Source organism: Mixophyes fleayi, chromosome 9, assembly GCF_038048845.1.
Source record: "Mixophyes fleayi isolate aMixFle1 chromosome 9, aMixFle1.hap1, whole genome shotgun sequence".
NCBI classification, from domain to species: Eukaryota; Metazoa; Chordata; class Amphibia; order Anura; family Limnodynastidae; genus Mixophyes; species Mixophyes fleayi.
The window spans coordinates 60772527-60789321 of record NC_134410.1 but is presented as its reverse complement, the minus strand read 5'-3'; the positions used below and the strand labels follow the sequence as shown (position 1 = coordinate 60789321).

At 41.6% G+C, this 16795-nt stretch overlaps 1 long non-coding RNA gene across 2 annotated transcripts in view; it reads left to right on the top strand.

Moving 5' to 3' along the window:
* Positions 1-16795, top strand: part of LOC142101607 (uncharacterized) — a 103278-nt gene that overhangs the window by 62495 nt on the left and 23988 nt on the right. Inside the window, exon 3 of one of the 2 annotated variants that reach the window (XR_012679071.1) lies at positions 8697-8788. The exons of the other annotated variant lie outside the window; for it this stretch is intronic. This is a non-coding gene — a long non-coding RNA (uncharacterized LOC142101607). Of the gene's footprint in view, positions 1-8696; positions 8789-16795 lie in introns of those variants that run through there. 2 annotated transcript variants of the gene reach the window in all.

The following is a 16795-nucleotide window of genomic DNA, read 5'->3' as shown; positions in this document are numbered from 1 at the left end:
GGGCCTATATAGGGAATTCTTGGAGTAAAGACAGACAAACAAACAACCTGAGGACGAACCCGGCCCCATTCATTTTGATTGTTACAGCCGCTCCGGCCTTCAGAGGAAAGGGAGGCCCGGGTCATTGTTTATATTAACTGCCAACCATGCAAAGCCTCACCTCTACAGCTCCCAGCTCCTGGGTCCCTGGCTTGCAAGGAGCGCAGCAGTATTCCCCTACAGTTTACATTGCCCCTATACTGGCATGGTACCCTTGGCATTACCCCTTGGCCCTTTTGACCCACAACAGCCTGGAAACATGCTGAAGACCCAGCATATGCACTGCTTAATCTTTGATCAGCGGCTTGGTAAATTGTTAATTTTATAAACTATTATACTGTATTTGCCTTTGTAAAACTCAATAAAAACATTTATAAAAATAAAATAAAAAAAAAATTGCCATCCATCCGGGTCAGACAAGAAATATGCTGCCAATCTCCACATCCTAGAGAGACGTGTTTTGGGGGAAGCCTCCCACTGCCAAGTGAGGCGGCCTTGGTCAGACCATGTAATAGGAAGTATCCGGATACTAGAAACATGTTGTAAGGACCACATATCAATCAACAAAAGGTCTATACGGGAGTATGAATTGTTAACATGGGACAAAAAGGGATAATTTCTAAACGCAGGGTGTTTAATTCTCCATGCATCATAAAACGTCATACACGGCAAACAATTGGAGAAATGCAGGGGGAGTTAGCAGACAGCGTGAACTTAGCAAAGAGAGGGGTCCTATCTAGCTTTGGGTCAGAAGCTATTTTAAAACAGAGCACCCACTTTAACTTTATGGATTTCGATACACAGTTTATGAAGAAAATGGAACTGGTTAGAGTTCGGGGTGTATAAGGCTACTAAACTAACTTCAAAGGAACCTAAAGGGCCGACCAATATCAGGTAGCGTCCAATTGTATCTGAAATATTTCTATCTATCTTTTGGCATTATTCAAAAGAAAACATATCATCAAGCAAGCACACCTGAAGTTGCGAAGACGTCTATGTGTCTCTGTGTCTCAAATGTTCTGTGTACTAAGTACATATATTGGCGGGAGGCTGCAATAGAGGAAAGAAGAAGGAAGAGAAAAACAAAGGGGAAAACGTAAATAGTTTCCATAATAGATAACTAGAAATTTTTCCACATATAGATTGTGGTAAAAAAAAGTGTGTAACAAGTGTGGGCATGTTCCTGGTCCGGCCCAGTCTGACAAAATAGGCATAAAATAGGAACATTTAGTGAGAACCAACCATACCGCACCAGAATAGTCCTATAATCCCTAGATGATGGTGTATAACAATTGTTAATATTGATTTATCATATCCTCCAGCATCCTAGGGAATGGTGTACCCACACAAAATATCTAGTATAAAGATTAACAAAGGGCACAGTTTGTGTGTTCAGGGCACTCACAAGGAAAATAAAGTGATTTTAAGACATATCCAAGTTTTAATGATATACATTAAAATAATAACACATAATAACATGTTTAGAGTAGTGAGATATTAAAACGTGTTAATGAAATGAATGACCGAAAAATGATAACTGTTAAGACTGGCAGAATAACTGCCAAAACGTGCTGTCTCTCTTTCAAATAGATATTAGTCTTTCAAAGATAGTTAATATGATAGCACCTAATTGTCAGCTCTGCACCTACTGTATAATGTTAATAAAATAGATATTCAGAGATACGTGTAACAAATCAGGAGTGCTACGGTAAGAATATCATACATATAATAAGTCACAATTTGATAACTGTATATTGATATGTGTTTAATATTTCCTATGTTATCAAATGTCTATATCATTCTTACAAGGAAGTATATATAAAAGGCTACCTTAGACATAAATGAAATCTCTTGTAACCGGTATAAAGCCAAAAAAGTGATTTATATATGATATTACAGGGTCAGATACTATGACCCTACTTGGATTAGAGTAAAAACAGCTGTGGCCAATAAGCAAGACTACCGTAACTCACTTCTAACAAAGAGCAATGATATACTCAGCAATTGCTCTGTATAATATTTAATTGTCTGAAGGGGATTCCCCCTCTAACTATCATAAAGCGGAATATCTACGCACCGCTATACTGATAGGTATGAAGTGGTATAATGCAGCAGCACCTGCACATGTACTTTATAATTTTAGACCCAAACGTTATGTGCCTACATTAATATAAGTAGGTACAGCTGCAACTGATAAGCACGGCCTCTAATAATAAGCAGTTACATAATGTAAAACACTATCTGCTGATGATTCTCCATCTGGCTATGGTATAGCATGAATTATTATTATTATTATTATTATTATCATTTATTTGTTCGGCGCCACAAGGTATCCGCAGCACCGCACACAGTACTAACAGTAGACTATACAGGGTGAAACCATACAGAACAATGAACAAAAAGTACCAATACTTCAGAAACTCCGGCTAGTCATATGCAGTAAAGACAGAGCGGAAGAACAGGTATGGAGACAGGAGGGGAGGGGGCCCTGCTCATACGAGCTTACATCCTAAGGGAGGGTAAACAGACCAGGCACAAGAGCAGCCAGTTGAGGCAAGAGGAGAGAAGGGAGGACGAGCAAAGGGAGGAGATGGGGGTTAAGTAGATGGTTGGTAGGCTTTGAGGAAGAGGTGAGTTTTGAGTGCACGTTTGAAGGAGCACAGAGTAGGAGAGAGACGGATGGAACGAGGGAGGTCGTTCCAGAGAAGGGGGGCTGCACAGGAAAAGTCTTGGATTCTGGAGTGGGAAGAGGTGATAAGGGTGGAGGAGAGGCGGCGGTCGTTGGCTGTGCGCAGGGAGCGGGCAGGAGTGTGAATGGAGAGGAGGTTAGAGATATAAGGGGCAGTAGAGTTGGAGTGAGCCTTGTAAGTGGTGGTGAGGAGTTTGAAAAGGATTCTGTAGGGGAAGGGGAGCCAGTGTAAGGCAAGTCAGAGAGGGGAGGCAGAGGAAGAGCGGCGTGAGAGGAAGATGAGTCTTGCGGCCGCATTGAGTATAGAGCGGTAGGGGGAGAGACGGGAGTGGGGGAGGCCAGTGAGGAGGAGGTTACAATAATCAAGGCGGGAGATGATGAGTGCGTGGATGATAGTTTTGGTGGCATCCTGAGAGAGAAAAGGACGGATGCGGGCTAAGTGTGGCGTATTTGGAAGCGACAGGCTTGGGCAAGGGAATGAATGTGGGGGGCAAAAGAGAGAGAGGAGTCAAGGGTGACACCCAGGCAGCGAAGTTGGGTGACAGAGGAGATGGTGGTGTTGTTGACGACAATAGAGAGGTCATCGTGGGATGGGAGTCTGGGCGGAGGAAAGACAATGAGTTCAGTTTTAGAGATATTGATTTTGAGAAAGCGCTCGGATATCCAGGAGGAGATGGTGGAGAGGTAGTCGGATACACGAGCGAGGAGGGCGGAGGAAAGATCAGGAGAGGAGATATAGAGTTGAATGTCGTCAGCATAAAAGTGATACTGAAGACCGAAGGAGGAGATGAGAGCACCAAGGGCGGAAGTGTAGAGCAAAAAGAGTAGAGGGCCAAGAACAGAGCCCTGCGGGACTCCTACGGGGAGAGGGTAGGGGGAGGAGGAAGAACCAGACGTGGATACAGAGGAGTGATTAGCGAGGTATGAGGCGAACCAGGCATGGACAGAACCAGAGAGGCAGAGAGAGAGAAGAGTTTGCAGCAGGAGGGGGTGGTCCACTGTGTCAAAGGATGCAGAGAGGTCAAGGAGGATGAGTACGGAGAAGTGACCCTTGGATTTGGCTGATAGGAGATCATTAGTAACCTTGGCCAGGGCAGTTTCGGTAGAATGGAGGGGGCGGTAGCCAGATTGGAGAGGGTCAAGGAGGGAATTATCCGCGAGGTGCTTGGTTAGACGGCTGCAGACAATCCGCTCAAGTAATTTGGAGGCATAGGGGAGAAGAGAGATAGAGAAATAATTAGCAAGAGAGGTGGGGGTCAAGATTGGGTTTTTTGAGGATAGGAGAGATAAGAGCGTGTTTAAAAGAGGAGGGTACTACACCAGAGGAGAGTGATAGGTTGAAAAGGTGTGCTAGGTAAGAGCAGGCCGTTGGAAAGAGAGAGTGAAGGAGGTGGGAGGGAATGGGATCGAGAGGGCAGGTAGAGGGTGGAGAGGAAAGAATAAGGGAGCGAACTTCTTCACCGGTTGTAGGGCTGAAGGAGCACCAGAGTTGGTTGATGGGGGGAGGTGAAGCGATGAGGGTGGCGGGAGAAGAATCAAACTCAGCCTATAAGATGTATAAATGATAGCGTCGCTAGATTTCAAAACACCCAGTTAATGATATGCTTGAGCACCCAAATTCTATATAAATTTAGTGTCCTGAAAAGGACAAGGAGAGGCAGCGCGTGTGACGCCAATGCACGTTTCACTATACTAAGCTTTTTCAAGGCAACCCGACCTGGAGAGTACACAGTTACTATGCTTTAGAAAGAAATTACATTTTAGAATTGGATTGAGTAAAGGGTGGACACGCCTAAAAGTAGAATAACCACGGGTCCCAAACCCTGATGAAGGCTTTCGAGGAATTCCGAATAATACTGGTCATATACTCCATCCAGAGAGTCTGCCAGACTCTATTAATTATGGACTGCATGGAGGGAGGGGATTGCGTAGGCCAGTCTGCAGCTATTTGGCAAGTAGCTGCCGAGACAATGTGCCTGATCAATTTATTTTGATGTTGGGATGCCGAGGGAGCTCCCACAGGGAGAAGAAAAAATGTAGGCTCCAGGGGAATGTCCACCTGGAGGATTGAATTAATCAGGCCTCAACCTAATCTCAACCCAGAAGCCTGACAGTTTTGGGCACGACCACCATATGTGGAGGAATGTGCCCTCATGGGAGCACCCTCCCCAGCACCGATCAGACGAGTCAGTAAGAATTTTGCAGAGGCGCGAAGGTACATAGTGCCATCAGTATAGGATTTTATAAACGTTCTCTTTAATTCTAACGCAAATGGAGCTAGAGGCAGCATTCTCGTAGATCTCAGACCACTCCTCATCTAACAGCTCTTCACCACGGTCCCGTTCCCAGGATAGTTCATGGGGGGCTCTAAGAGTTGAAGAGGAGGGAGCAAGCTCGTAGTAGAGCGTTGATATTAGACCTTTAGTTGAGGATTGTCGTAAACAGAGGGCTTCAAAGGTAGAAAGAGGTCGGGATAGAAGGCAATATTTAACAACACTATGAAAGTGGCGAAGTTCCAAAAACTGGTAAAAGTGCTTTGAGGATATGTGATTGAATTTCAGAAAACTAAAAAAAATGTTGCAGAGGTGGTTAGGTGATTAAGATAACTGACTCCCCGCGAGTATCACGGCTGAAATTAACTATGGAGAAGTCCTGGAGGAAATTCCGGAGAATTGAATAGCGGTATGACCGGGGAGGGATGGGGCGACAAGGCAAATTTCTGGGATGATGAGTCTCAAATGGATAGAAAATGTGAAACTACTGGATGAAGTAACAAGCATTTGGGGCGACGAGATCTTGAGAACCATAGGAGAGAAGCTAAAGAAAGCAATCCCAGACCCTCTGTCTCTATTTTAGACCAAACTCTGGTTTCTGTCGGACCGGACCACAAGACACACTGAGCGAGTTGGGCGGAGAGGTAGTATCTTTAGAAAACAGTAATCCCCAAGCCCCCCATACCCCCCCCCCTTCCTCCCCGCGGGGATCTCTGAAGAACCTTGAGTCGGACTCGGGGCCGTCTACCCAACCAGACGAATCTAGAGACGTGGAATTGCAGGAATTTGAAAACATATGGTGGTATGCGAATGGGAAGAGCCTGAAAGAAGTAAAGCAGCCTGGGAAGAATATTTATTTTGACGGAATTAATGCGACCAATCCAGGAGACGTAAAGCTGAGACCACGATGTAAGGTCTGTTTTTACTTGGTCGACTAGGTGAGGGAAATTGGCTTGAAAAAGATGTTGATAGTGCTTTGTGATGAAAACACCCGAATATTTAATGTTGTGTAGACCCCAATGGAAAGGAAAGGAGCGCTCTAGTAACAGCTTGTCTGTAGCCAGAATATTAAAATCGAGAACCTCTGTCTTGTCTGGATTGATCTTATAGCCCGAGAAGTAGCCATATAGGTCTAGCTCATCTAAGAGGGGAGGCACCGACGTTTTGGGGTTAGTAATAGACAATAAAACGTCATCTGCATACAGAGCAATCTTATGAATAGAGGGCCTACCTGTATGCCCGTTATCTCGTGGATATTTTGAATCCTAGCGGCCAATGGCTCAATAGCAAGAGCAAATATAAGTGGAGAGAGGGGGCATCTCTGGCGAGTGCCATTCGTGATCGAAAAGGGCATCGAGGTCAGGCCATTAGCAGAAACAGTAGCTGACGGGGATCGGTAGAGGGCTAAAATACCTGTCAAAAATCTGTCTGTGAATCCCATCCCTCATAGCACACTCTCCATGAATGACCAGGAGATGCGGTCGAACGCCTTTTCAGCGTTGAGCGCCATGATGAGGGAAGGGAGATTATCGTTATTTATTGTATGAATTAAGTCAATAATCCTTCTGGTATTATCAGGGGTTTGCCGCCCTGGGATAAAGCCCACCTGGTCAGGATGGATGAGGGCTGGGAGGAGTGGGTTCAGCCTAGAGGCCAGAATCATTGCAAAAAATGTCAACATTGAAAATCCTGACAGGAGGAAATACTTGGACTTTTTTTGGGTATAACACTTGGAAGATTTTTTGGTTTAACTTTTTGTTTTGGGGGGGGAGGCAAATATCACAGCAAATTGAAAGCTTACAAAACTGGACCATTCAAAAGAAAGAAGAACAGGGTTGGTAGGTAGGATTATTTTCTTATTTTTTTTGTGTAGTATTAAAGAAGGTTGTGTGGTTTATTTACATTTTGGTTTGTGGGACTACCTGGCTCAGTGGGCCTTGGGTGTCAGTGCATGATAGCACTTGTGGTTCTCCAAGTGCCAGCATGCCCTGGCTGTTAATGGCAGAAGGGCTTGGCTGGGACTTGTAGTTCCACAAGCTAAAATAATGTTTTACACATTTAACACACTCTTAATTACCCCACACCCACCACCCAGAGGTGTGGGAAGAGCCCTAGTGCTGTCAGCACAGGTCTAGGTATTCAATTTGCTACAGTTCAACTGAAGTAAATTAACCTGGAAAATTATCAGAGACCAAACATTAATATGAGGAAATGTACTGCAATACAATTCACTCATAATGAAAATTGGGGTTTTATTTAAGCAACATTCTTGAAACTGGCAAAGAGCAGTGAGAAGAGAAGTATAAAGCCACCGGAGACAAAAAGCATAATTTTGACAATACAAAAATAATGTTCAACTCTAGGTGACGCTGTTGCTCTTTAAATACTGTTTGTCTTGTACATTCCAAACATGCATAAAACATGTGAGATTTGCTTATGTCGGGTTATTGTCTAAGTGTATTACGGAGCATGAAAAAATGTGTGCAGTGAATAGATAGACATCATATTGAATTAGATAATACAAACTTTAGAGAAATTGAATAGTTATGACAAGGGAGTTGCAGTTCAGCTTCTGAATCATATAAGAATTCTCTTCTGATGGTAATAAAGATTTAAGTGTTTGCTGCAATTATATTTGTAAAAAAAATTAGTTATTTTAATGTATTATTTATAAGCAAAATAGAAAAGAAATGTGCCCACGCTCGAACCACATGCATTTATCAGGGAACCAGCTGGATGGCAATATACATGCAATGCAGGAATAGAAAAAGAACAGTTGTCCCCATTGCCTGTCCTTACCAGTGCAAATCAAAGTTCATATTTTGATTAAAACATTTAAGGTATGATTGAATTTTAAGATGGTGCACTCATGCGCTATTTTTCAGATTTAACTTGCACATAAGTTTAACTATGTTTTTCCAAGTAATATCACCCATTTTATTTTGCACCTATGAAGGTGGTAAAAATTGTGGACATCATCAATTTTTATCTGAAAAGTTATTATCTCCTCCTGTAAACAGATCCAAAATATAAATATAAATAGTAAATAAATTTTTTTTGGCCGAAATATGACTAAAAGATGAATTTACATAAAATAAAGCACATAATAAAGATAATGGTCTATCCTTTGTGCCAAACATTTATAATTTATAATTGCAACCCCTAGCCCCTGTCCCTGGTATACGCGACATTGAAGGGATAGCACCAAATTTTCCCTAAATTGGGTCAAAAACCTGTTTATCCGAATAGCAGACAGTCACCTTAAATTTGAAATGTCTCATCTAAATCGAAAAAGTTGGACAGTATGCTTTATCCCATTTCAACCCCCTTTTAAACTTAATAGTGGTACACCCCACTTACAAATATATCCAGTGCATTCAAATTAACCCTTTACTCCTTAGTGCAGAGGATCCATCTCATCTACTGCGTTCTGGAGCTAACAGATTATTCTGCAAACATTTTTTATTAAATTACTTTTTAATATTAAGTTTTTCTGATTCAGATATACATATTCTACTTTTTTAGATTTATATATTTTTTCTAATTTATTATTATTATTATTATTATTATTATTTTATTTTCTGGACTCAGCTATTCCATTTCTGTGAAGGAAGTTCCTCACCCATCATGGATAAATGTTTATTAAAACGTTAATAGATATATTAACCCTAAAAATAATTATTTCTCATTCACAGACTGTTAGCTATTTTGTCAAGTCGCAGCTTAGAAGATGAGGACTGCAATTAGCAATGATGAGCCATATCACAGAATCCAGAAATAGCATCATTATCATGCAACTGAGGACAGAAAGGCATGTTTAGGAGAGATATTGAGACATACTCAGACATTGTAGAGTCTGATGCCACAGTTCAACATAACCTTACAGGCTTTCACGGAGAAATGTGTGAAAACTGTATAATATTATGGCAATGTTCTTATCTTTTCCAATACATTTTTTAAAAAAAAGAGAAAACAGTGAATAGCCTTAATTCAGCTACAGTAGTGTTGTCTTAATTTAGCCTATATTCAAATTTAAGTAAGGTAAAAATGTATTAGATAACACTATTTTGATTCATTCTTAAATTCTGAAAGTAATGATAAACTTTTTTAAAATATTATCCAAAATGAGTCAAAAATATAGTGTTGTCATCTCCCACCAAGCCTTTATCATTTGACCAAAAATGGGGGGGGGGGGTGGGGGGGGAGAAAATAACTTTCAAATGTCTAGTTGAAACACTAATTACTGGCACATCTTTCTTTTCACGTCTTTGAGAGGGAGAATAAAATTGAATTGCAAATGTATTTAAATATAAACTATTGTGGGCACACATAAAAAATGTCAATAATTATAATACATACATTTCTATTACTTGATTATTGGGTCTCAGGCAGGGGGACGGTGTCACTGGTTAAGTCTGTGACAAATACAAATAATTTAATTTAACCTTTAATGTAGTGATCTTGCTGCCTTCTAATGTATAAGTTTTATTAGCACATTAATAAGTTTGAAGTCACAAACAAGTAGCACTATTGATTTTGTATCTATTGTTTTACAATTTTTAATATAATTCTGAATTTCCAGCACCAGCTGCTCACGTCATTCTGATATTCTTACTTATTGGTGAGCGGGAAGAAGTTGATTTGGTGATCCTGCAGGGCAGTGTAACACCCCCTGAGTCATGAGTGAGTAAATATTGCGCCCCTTGTGACATATCAGGAATGTGCCACCTGATGTGATTTGTGGTGTCCAAAAATAATGTCTGTTCCGAACATTATGTTGGATAGATTCCAGTTAGTATCTTAGCATGATACTCCCTTGACTCTTACCCATTCAAGTGATGCGGAATGAACCTGATTGTCTTATGATTCTGAGTCCAGTTTATTATTATTTCTGCTCTCAGAGTTCTGAGAAGGAGGAAGGGCGGCAGTATTAAGACCAAGTGTATGGTCAGGGCAGGATGCTGCTCTGTCTGTGAGTCGAATGGTGTTAATGATGTATGTAGCACCCCCTTTCTCTGATGGAAATGGTGTGTGTAATGCAGAGCTCCTCTCACACCCTCGTTCGTGGCAGAGCTGCCACCCAAGTCTTGACTCGTGGCTGTGGGGAAATTTCTGGGATCACACACACTGGGAAAGATTTGGGGAAACCTCCTGCCCATCACTAACTGTTACCACAAACACTAACACATGACAGATAACATACGGATTGGTGCAGAAGTCACCCTGTCACCTATATCATGAATAAGTGCAAAGGATAGGGTGATTAACAGCTTTGATCTTTTGTGTATAAAACGATATATCTTAAGAGCATAGTAATTTATAATCGCACATAAAGAATGTTACACAATCTTGCAATAACTTCATAAAAAGCAGGAACAAATTGACTCTAGCATAAAAAGGTAATGCCGCAGTACATCTTAATTTGAACACAGAATTAAATCTTAATACCCCTGTATAATGCTAATGCCCTGTTAGTGAGGTAACTTGAGCAGTTAGGAATCTAACCCTCAGCAGGGCTTTAAGTCTGGTAAGACTGCTTATAGCAATAACATTTAGTTTACTAGCACAGAAAACTTCCTCACACTGATTTACTTAAAGTAACCAACTGCACACATCACACTTCGCACCCATGCAATCTGCACAGTTTAAGTGCAATGCAATGGTGTGATCCAGTCTGTCATGTGTTGGAGCTCTTGTGAACTTAAATACACTTTAAACAAGGTTTTGTCACTCTGCCTTTGATTCGAATACATGTAGTTTAGTGAGCCTGAGTTTTGAACAAAAGTGCACACCTGTGGCATCACGAAAAACTGACACATTAGAGGAAAGAGTTAACCTCCTGTGAGTCAGGATGTAGTCCCACCCATTCCTTATAGGGGAGAAGTTTGGGCCTATTTAAGGGCTCAAATTCAGTCTAGTGTTGGTTGGTGTCTAGGGTGGGTGGAAGTCTTCCACCTCTCCACTGAAGGAGCCAATACACCCTGAACTTTGTGTATAGCTCTGGTTTGTTGTTCACATGTGTTGCTGTACATCCTCCCAATAAAGCTCCTATTTGACTCCGACTCAAGTTAAAAGGCACAATTTGATGAACCCATAAAATTTGACAAGAGGGGGAGACCCGAGTCAGGAGCCTATGGATTGGAGAGTGTCTGGATTAACTTGCATGGAAGAGAGGCATGTATGAGCTGGTAGACATGTGATTGGATGGAAGCCACAAGTATTGAGAAAATACTCTATGTAGAGCCTCCTTGAAAAGTGCCTCCACATATTGTGAGGAGAGATCACTGCTGCTGTGTAGTGTGGCTGCTCTGGAGGAACGGTGTCCCCACAGTGATGCAATTGGAAAGTGTTACAGCAAGTGAGGCAGAGTCTTTGACTATTCAGATGTTATTAAGAATTCTGCCTGAATAACTGTCCAAGTAATTATACATGTAACTTCATGAAGTTTGCCAAGTATTGATGAGTACCTTGATATTGGGATGACATCTAAAATCCAAAGTCAGCAACATCAGTGGGGCTGGAGTAAGGGAGTCCATGTGATGGGATTTGGTGCACCAAAACAAGGAGTATCCCTAGATAGTGGGATGTAGGTAATTTTTGTTGGAATGAGTGCATGAACTTCCAAAATAAGTTCCTTTGTTTGCTGACACCTGTTTGAGAGAGTACAGATATGGAAGTTTCTCAATCAATTTATAGGTTCACAGCAGGTACAGAGAAATCCCCCAGCACACTGCTGTGAACCAATTAAAGAGCTGCTATTGTTCTTGTACGCAAAATGCAGAAACCTCAGTTACACACATTTGCAAATGCATGCTAAGCCACCTGTCTCATCAAGGAGTTTCTGCTAATAAGGTGGTCCTAACTCTAGTTAGTGAGAGTCTGTATATTGAGTCATACATTCATGTGTTATTAAATTGAGGGCTAACTTACTAAGAGTTACCCCAGGAACATCCAAATGGCAATTGACAGCCTGCACTCTCCATCAACTACTGATAACAAACATGCCACTCAAATGACTTTGGTATCTTTAAGCATTAAAGAGAAGACTGCCAGGTTGAGGGTGGGTGTTTGTCCTTGTTTTTTGGCTCCTGTTCTGCTAGGCCGGGATTGGCCGAACTTTCTTGCCCTCTGTAGAACTATTTCTTCAGCCACTGAGTCTATAGGGAGACAAAAACCCATAAAATCTGGAAACAGAGAAGAAAATACCACAAGGACTGGGTCTCACAAGAAGTTCTGATAATAAGAAAGTTACACCATGAACTGTTGATAATATATGATGTTGGTTTCAGTAATATTAATGTGAAGGTAAAGCTTATCTGATACATATATGTGATGAATGAAGATGAATGAAGAATCTTCCTTATCAATTTCCTGTATTTGTGGTGATGAATCTCAATCAACACTGGAACTCAGAAACAGAACAATATAGTATAGTAGGTTCTTTTAGGACCTAGAACAGGTCATTCTTATCAATATACTGTAAATGTACCAGATTATCCTCTGTTTAAGACAAGTATTAAACAAGCTGCCAATCAAAGTATATATGTAATATATAAAATTATATAAAGCCATCCAATGTCATCCTCAGGTCAGCAGAGATGTTCGAGTGGGAAAACTCCTGGCCAGAAAGAATGTCCCAGTACCTGCTGTGAGCAAATGTAGAGGTTCTTAAAATCTAAAGGTTTATTCTGGTTGTTGTAAACTATGCCACCTGGAATCAGGAGGCCACACTTTGTGGATTACAATGGCCAAACAGGTTGCCACTAAGTCAATGGAATTATTTTCCCTGGTGGGCTTACTAAAGGTGGTCCTCACTGACCAAGGTGCCAATTTCATGTCTTGGTTGATACAAGGGTCCTGAAGCTCTTAAAAATAACTTTGTCGAGAATGTGTGTATACCATCTGCAGACAAATTGTCTATTTGAGGGGTTTAATCGTACTTTAAAATCAATGTGGAAATGGTTTATTGAAACTGAGAAATGGTGGGATGAACTTCTCCCCTACTTGTTGCTTGCTGTATATGAGGAGAGAAAAAGGGGGAAGAAAGAAAATGGGTTGTAAAGATGCACTAATTACTCCATAGCACTAAATGTTATAGGGAACTGTGACATAAAACGTAACTTTTATTATCTGTCACGGTGACAGCCAGGCTGAAGACAGCAGCGAACAAAAGCGGAGATGCCGTGGACTGGAAGACAGCAGGCCCCCTGGTAAGTGTGTGTTGCGCCGGGCCCCCTGGTGAGCCCGGGCCCGGTACAACAGTACCCCCTGTACCCCCCTGATGGCGGCCCTGGATGTAGTGCCACAAACTTAGGAGCAGATTTGCACTCAAATAATATCAATGTCATTTAAAATTCTTTCTTCCAATATCTATCTGTGCCCTTGATCTTCAGGGCAAATCCCCACTATCATTATAGATTATCTTCACTCTAATGGCAGACACTCTCTGGTATTCAGGTATAACTAGCATCTTCAGGAATAATCCCCACTATCATTATAGATTATCTGCACTCTAATGGCAGACACTCTCTAGTATCCAGGTATAACTAGCATCTTCAGGAATAATCCCCACTATCATTATAGATTATCTGCACTCTAATGGCAGACACTCTCTGATATCCAGGTATAACTAGCATCTTCAGGAATAATCCCCACTATCATTATAGATTATCTTCACTCTAATGGCAGACACTCTCTAGTATCCAGGTATAACTAGCATCTTCAGGGATAATCCCCACTATCATTATAGATTATCTTCACTCTAATGGCAGACACTCTCTGGTATCCAGGTATAACTAGCATCTTCAGGGATAATCCCCACTATCATTATACATTATCTTCACTCTAATGGCAGACACTCTCTGGTATCCAGGTATAACTAGCATCTTCAGGGATAATCCCCACTATCATTATAGATTATCTTCACTCTAATGGCAGACACTCTCTAGTATCCAGGTATAACTAGCATCTTCAGGAATAATCCCCACTATCATTATAGATTATCTGCACTCTAATGGCAGACACTCTCTGATATCCAGGTATAACTAGCATCTTCAGGAATAATCCCCACTATCATTATAGATTATCTTCACTCTAATGGCAGACACTCTCTAGTATCCAGGTATAACTAGCATCTTCAGGGATAATCCCCACTATCATTATAGATTATCTTCACTCTAATGGCAGACACTCTCTGGTATCCAGGTATAACTAGCATCTTCAGGGATAATCCCCACTATCATTATAGATTATCTTCACTCTAATGGCAGACACTCTCTAGTATCCAGGTATAACTAGCATCTTCAGGAATAATTGCCACTATCATTATAGATTATCTTCACTCTAATGGCAGACACTCTCTAGTATCCAGGTATAACTAGCATCTTCAGGGATAATCCCCACTACCATTATAGATTATCTTCACTCTAATGGCAGACACTCTCTGGTATCCAGGTATAACTAGCATCTTCAGGGATAATCCCCACTATCATTATAGATTATCTGCACTCTAATGGCAGACACTCTCTGATATCCAGGTATAACTAGCATCTTCAGGAATAATCCCCACTATCATTATAGATTATCTTCACTCTAATGGCAGACACTCTCTAGTATCCAGGTATAACTAGCATCTTCAGGGATAATCCCCACTATCATTATAGATTATCTTCACTCTAATGGCAGACACTCTCTGGTATCCAGGTATAACTAGCATCTTCAGGGATAATCCCCACTATCATTATAGATTATCTTCACTCTAATGGCAGACACTCTCTAGTATCCAGGTATAACTAGCATCTTCAGGAATAATTGCCACTATCATTATAGATTATCTTCACTCTAATGGCAGACACTCTCTAGTATCCAGGTATAACTAGCATCTTCAGGAATAATTGCCACTATCATTATAGATTATCTTCACTCTAATGGCAGACACTCTCTAGTATCCAGGTATAACTAGCATCTTCAGGGATAATCCCCACTATCATTATAGATTATCTTCACTCTAATGGCAGACACTCTCTGGTATCCAGGTATAACTAGCATCTTCAGGGATAATCCCCACTATCATTATAGATTATCTTCACTCTAATGGCAGACACTCTCTGGTATCCAGGTATAACTAGCATCTTCAGGGATAATCCCCACTATCATTATAGATTATCTTCACTCTAATGGCTGACACTCTCTAGTATCCAGGTATAACTAGCATCTTCAGGGATAATCCCCACTATCATTATAGATTATCTTCACTCTAATGGCAGACACTCTCTAGTATCCAGGTATAACTAGCATCTTCAGGGATAATCCCCACTATCATTATAGATTATCTTCACTCTAATGGCAGAAACTCTCTAGTATCCAGGTATAACTAGCATCTTAAGGGATAATTCAGGGATAATCCCCACTATCCTTGACACACTTCTTCACCTTATTGGCAAAACAGTTTCTATTTATGGTCCTATAGTACAAGTACACTTATCTGTTTTTCTGCTTGTTTTCCTGTGTCTACTTCCAAGTTCTCTTCATATCCTTCTTCTCTCACAGATCTGCACTGTGTTATACTGTTTGGCTTTCCCACTCACTGACGCCAAAGATTTAAATGTGAAGTTATTTCAATATAGAATTTATTTGTTTTTAATTTCAACATAATAACATAGCAAACTTCAAAAGTTGAAACAAAAAACATATCATGGACTCAGCTTTGGCCGTGAGACTCCTCCAACACACGAACCTCCTCCAAACACTCACATACAATCATAGCCGGATTAAGGGGGGCGCACAGGGGGCACGTGCCCCGGGCCCCCCTCTCTCCAAGGGCCCCCCGCCGCTGCACGAACTCTCCTGCTGTCAGTTTCTAACTGACAGCAACCGCTCTGGGCCCCCCTCTCTCCGCGGCTTCCCCCCCCGTCGCCCGTATGTCCTAACCTGCGGGCGGGTTCTGGGCTGCTCCTCTTCGTTGGTGGGGGGAGCAGGGGAGCAAAAATAAAATAAAATAGAGATTTACTCACCTGATCGCGACCGCGCCGGCATCCCTCCTTCCTCTCTGCACTGTTAACACTGAATGACAGGCGTGACGTCATCAAGTCACGCCTGTCATTCAGTGAGGAGCAGCGCGGAGAGGAAGCAAGACAAAAGACAGAAGAGAGGAGAAGAAAAGAAAAGCTAATAGAAAGGTAAGTGAAAAAAGGCAATTAAGCAGAAAGGCAAACTATGAGGAAAAAGGAGATGAGAAAGGCACAGTAAGGAATAAGGGGAGAGAGGCACAGTAAGGAATAAGGGAGGAGAGGCACAGTAAGGAATAAGGGGGGAGAGGCACAGTAAGGAATAAGGAGAGAGGCACAGTAAGGAATAAGGAGAGAGGCACAGTAAGGAATAAGGGGAGAGAGGCACAGTAAGGAATAAGGGGAGAGAGGCACAGTAAGGAATAAGGAGAGATGCACAGTAAGGAAAAAGAGGAGAGAGGCACAGTAAGGAAAAAGGGGAGAGAGGCACATTAAGGAAAAAGGGGAGAGAGGCACAGTAAGGAATAAGGAGAGAGAGGCACAGTAAGGAAAAAGGGGAGAGAGGCACAGTAAGGAATAAGGAGAGAGGCACAGTAAGGAATAAGGGGAGAGAGGCACAGTAAGGAAAAAGGGGAGAGAGGCACAGTAAGGAATAAGGAGAGAGGCACAGTAAGGAATAAGGGGAGAGATGCACAATAAGGGGAGAGAGGCACAGTAAGGAATAAGGGGGGGAGATAGGCACAGCATGAGAAAAAAGAGGGGAGAGGCACAGATTGAGGAAAAATGGG